Genomic DNA, 4,882 nt, shown 5'->3' on the forward strand with positions numbered 1-4,882 from the left:
TTTTTTTTTTTTTTTTTTTTTTTTTTTTTTTTTTTTTTTTTTTTTTTTTTTTTTTTTTTTTTTTTTTTTTTTTTTTTTTTTTTTTTTTTTTTTTTTTTTTTTTTTTTTTTTTTTTTGTGGTTCTGTTTCTGGAAGAAATCAGTACTGATGGGGTCAAATACAGGCAGGGATATAGCTCCATGGTTACCAATTTTTTCTCCTATTTGGAAATTAAATATAGCCCTGCTTTGCTATGCTTTCCAGTTGTCATCTGGTAGGTGGTGATTTCATTTCTCTTGTTTAAAGTTTAGGGCTTTATTCTCCCTCTTATTCAGCTATTGTTATTGTCAGCTTCTTATGAAAGCAGTGAATTAAAAAATCTCATCTCCATATTAGAGATGTCTGTGAAGCTAGAAATGTTTTTAGTATACAACCAGTAGCTTGATACAGCTCACTGAGAGAAAGTGTCTTTTTTTCTGCTGTTAGAAAAGGTTTACCATATAACAGTACATTTCACTAGTTTAGATCAGGATATTAGGCTTTTGATGTACCAATACAGAAATAAACCCAGCATGCTGACTTTAAACATAGGACCTGTACCATGTATTGGATTAAAGGCCTGCAAAAATCAAAAGGCTTCTTTTTCTTTGGATATTACCCCAACCCTTTTGAACACCAAATAAGGTATTTTTCTAATTCTGTAGAGAATTTACAGCAATGTTTGCTCTGTAAATCTAAGATAATAAGTCTGTGAGAAAATAAGTAAGGAAATAAGTCTTTGACTGGATAGCACATCTGATCCATTTAAAATTAGGGGAGGTTTTTCTTCTCAAAATCAATTTATTGTTGAAAACAGAGTGTCTTGGACAGGCCTGTGAATTTGTATTCATCTGGGAATAAATACAGTAATTCTTTTGTATTCACTCACCTACCTATTCTGCAATCTAATCACACAGCAAGTATTGATCTATTGATTCTATTAGAGAACATCCTGACACATTCACTGGCAGATTTCCAGGTGATGACTGGACTGTTTTTTCTCTGAGTTTCTAGCCATTGGTTGTAGCCAAAAGGAAAACTGAGGGATTAGATTATCCAGACTTAAGCAGAACAGTTTCTATAGGGGAATACACTTCAAGACATTAGGAAGCTTCACAAAATCATTCTTTTCACCAGATTCAGTATGAAGAAAAGCAGTGAAAAAAATACGATGAGGATAATGCATATTATTTTGCTAAGAACATGTGATATTTCTAACTTCTCATGCACGTTTTGTTTACCATATCATGAGTCTAAAAAAAAAACCCACCAAACTATTTTGATGACCTCATAAAGCTGCAAAAAGTCCAAAATAAATTTTGTGAATATCTAAATTAAAATCTGATTTTGTTCTGATTTTGAGTAAACCAAAAGTTTAAAATTCTGAAATCTTTCATTGGAGTGAATTTATTTCCTTTGCAGAGCTCCAGTTTTGAAGCACTACAACCTTTAATATTATTTTTTCCTGATATATCTAATGTAAATCGAAAAACATAAATCTGTAAACTTTTCTTTGTGTATTGCAGGCAGTTTCAGCAGAACTACCTCGGGAATGAATTTTCTTTCTTTACTTGCTTTCACTGTCATACACAAAACACTCTTTAATTTAAACATTTCCCTACAGGGTCAATATATTTTTCAAGTTTTCTAGTACCATGTGATACTTCTAAGTCTGATGACAGGTGACATAGGAATAATAGTTTGAAGCTGCTCTGAATCAAGGTGAAAAAGGAGGCCACTGCTTTGTATAGAATAAAGCTTTTACAATTCAAGTTGCTAACTCAAGAGCACTCATTGGCACACAGCGGGCAGAAGCACTATCACCGCCAGTGCTTGCAGATTAATGCTTCCAGTCATCAACTGAAACTCAAACAGCCACTGTTCTCCAAAGCAACCATTAATCACCTGAGAACAGGTCTTTTATGTTAAAGAAATTTAGCAATTTTTTTTTTCCTTCAAGCATTTAAATTCCTAGGGTTTGAGTCTAGAATATACTGTACTATATTAGAATAAGCTCCTAATCAGTCCAACACACTGGTTTGTGACATGATGCTCTCATGTTTGAGACTGCCTCACCAAGTAAATTTATTTTTTCTGCTGCTATATGGATGAGATTGGGCTGATTGTGAAGTAGTACTAATTTCATTGAGCAGAAAAGGTCATGACACCTGTCCAGGCAACACACTTTTTGGCTGCCACTGTAGCACCAAGTGTGTCTTCCTCACTAGGACATTCCTGCCTTGGCTGAGTCCACCTACACATATACGCTGGTTGAAGCATTCTGGTAGCTTTTAATACACAAAAAGTGATCAACAAGCTAAATTTAAAGCTTGGCCTATGTGTCTTTGAAGGATGAACTGAGAACCAATACATCTTTACTAAATCAGCTACTCAAGGATTGCAGGAAATCTCAAGAGGTCAATGGAAATACAAAGTAGAATATTTTATTATATAAGTGAATGAGAAAAATGCTAAATGCACAGCAGAAATTGCTTTCTTTCAAAAAAAAAAGAATTCAGGAAAAGAAAGTAGTGAAAAAAAGCCTGCCTGCTTATCAATGAAAATTTAAGGGTTTGTTTAAATGGTGTATCCAATCACTTGTTTGTGAGCGCTTCATTTCAATGTGAAGTTCAAGCAGCAGCACTGCTAACAAAAGTCAACAGTGTGTTGACACTTGCTTTCCAGTCTCTGCAAAAAAATCTGTGCCTAGATCAAGGAAGTCTCCAAGTTTTTCAGATTTTGCATATCCTTATTAAGTGGAGCTGGGAGTAACTGGAAACTAAATTACCAGACCTACCTGGCTTAATCTGAGAGATTGCTTTTTCATGTTTAACATGTTCATGCTCTGCAAATGAGAAATCCTAAATTAGAAGGCTTTTTAATTTTTAGAAGATTTTAAAAATAAAAGATTCTCATTATAATTTAAAAAGATGACTTCATTACGCATTCACACGAGACTCGAGAAGAATTTTTTGATAGATATATTTCTCAAGAAAAAGTATTTACTCACTAATTTTTTTCCCTAAAAAATTAAAATAATGAAAAGATATTTTTAAACTCTTTAATGGTGTTTAAGAAATCACAAAATTATTTTCTGAGGATATTTTAAAAATATAGAATTTCTAAAATTCTGAAATGGTTCTACTATTAAGGTTGATTGCTATAGCTGATCTTCTACACAGAAAAATTTTTCCTTGATGTATAGTATAGAAATCATGGCAGTACTTTATTACAGCAGAAGTGGGGTTGTCTCATATAAAATGACAACCAAGTGTTCAGTATCCTACATAAATTAAAAAGTAGTTTTCCATGTTTTTCTGTGCCCTGGATTTGACTGGTATGGAGTTACTTTTCTTCACAGTAGCTAGTAGAGGGATCTCAGATATATTGTGAAGTAGCAATAATAATAGATATTATATTGCATTATAACGTAATCTGCATGCAATTTTGTGCTATTTAAAAACAGTGTGATATCCAAACCCCGACATTATAAGACAGAAAAAAGAAAGCTATGGAATTTCAGAGAAATGTTAAAAATATATGCAATTCTGATTTAAAGCACAGATGATTAATTTGTGCAGCAGGTGAGGTTGCATCAGATCAAGAGATAAATCTCTATAAAGCTTGGACCAGAGGCCTAGCCAGAGAATTGCACAGACCCTTGATTTTTTTCCCAGTACAAAGCTGCCTTAGATGCAGAAGGTACAGGTAGGTCTTATCTTGGTCTGAACTGGAAAATGGTTTCCCTGCAAACTCGGACCTGTGAAACACCGCTGGTTCTGCATTACAGAGCAAGTAATTGAAAACCAGTTTTATAGGTCAGAATGCTGTGTGACTTTGAGCTGATGAATACCATCTCAAGCTGCTAAAGCTTTGACAACATAACAATGATCTTTATCACTTTGATACTTACTGTGTTCATGAGGTTTCCCTGAGGTAGCTAGAAGTAAACAAAGAAGGCATATTTTAATATTTTTGTAATTGTAATGCAAAATTTTATGCATTTATTAATCAAATTTTAGACTTATAGAAGTTCAGTGAAATCTATGTTGAAACCTGCAACATCGTCTTGCGCTGTCCACCCCAGACACCTAACAGGGAACACAGGCACCCTAAGTTAAGGAACACAGTTAAAGGAACACAGGCTCCCTAAATTCCTCATTTAGTCAAAGTTTGATATAAATACCCCCGGAAGGCTCTACCCCTCTTCCATGGGCTAAGTCATGCTCACTAAATGTGTCCATACTTCAAACCTAGGGGAACTCCCTTGTTAAGTTAGGTACTCTTTTCAGTGCCAGAGACAGTGTAAGTTCAGACCATGAAATCCAATACTAGAAAAAGCCAGACAAACAATTTTAGCTCGAGTGAGGTAACTGCACCTAGGGCAGTCTAAACGTGAATCCCTGATTTTAGTGATACTCCAAGAAGCAGAAAGCTATATTTGAACATGTTAATTAACTTAAATAGGGCACTTGTAAACAAAAGGATTTCAGTGCTGCAGCTCCTAAACTTCATGCCATTTCATTTTCCACGTTTTTTCCAGAAAAAAAAAACCTAGATGAGATAAAACTGAAAACCAAGTAAATACTTTCCATGAATGCTAAGAAAACATTTCTCAGGTGAAGGGGGAGCTCAGGGAGCTGTATACAGTGTCATTATTGGGTTCATCATTATTCTAAAGAAGAATACTAAATGTCAAGACCAAGTCCCCCAGCTGAATTTTTCTTCTTGACTGTTGCAAGGCAGCTGTTGTTTTCAAGAGAAAAAAGGCTCTACCACCTGCATGCCCACTGCGTGTGAAAGAGCATAATCCCACAAACAGATGCAGCAGTGCAGGGGATGAGCTGCCTTTGCAGCCCCAGCA

This window comes from Empidonax traillii, unplaced genomic scaffold (genome assembly GCF_003031625.1).
Source record: "Empidonax traillii isolate 1590-97213 ecotype Southwest subspecies unplaced genomic scaffold, ASM303162v1 scaffold1643:size83958, whole genome shotgun sequence".
Classification (NCBI taxonomy): domain Eukaryota; kingdom Metazoa; phylum Chordata; class Aves; order Passeriformes; family Tyrannidae; genus Empidonax; species Empidonax traillii.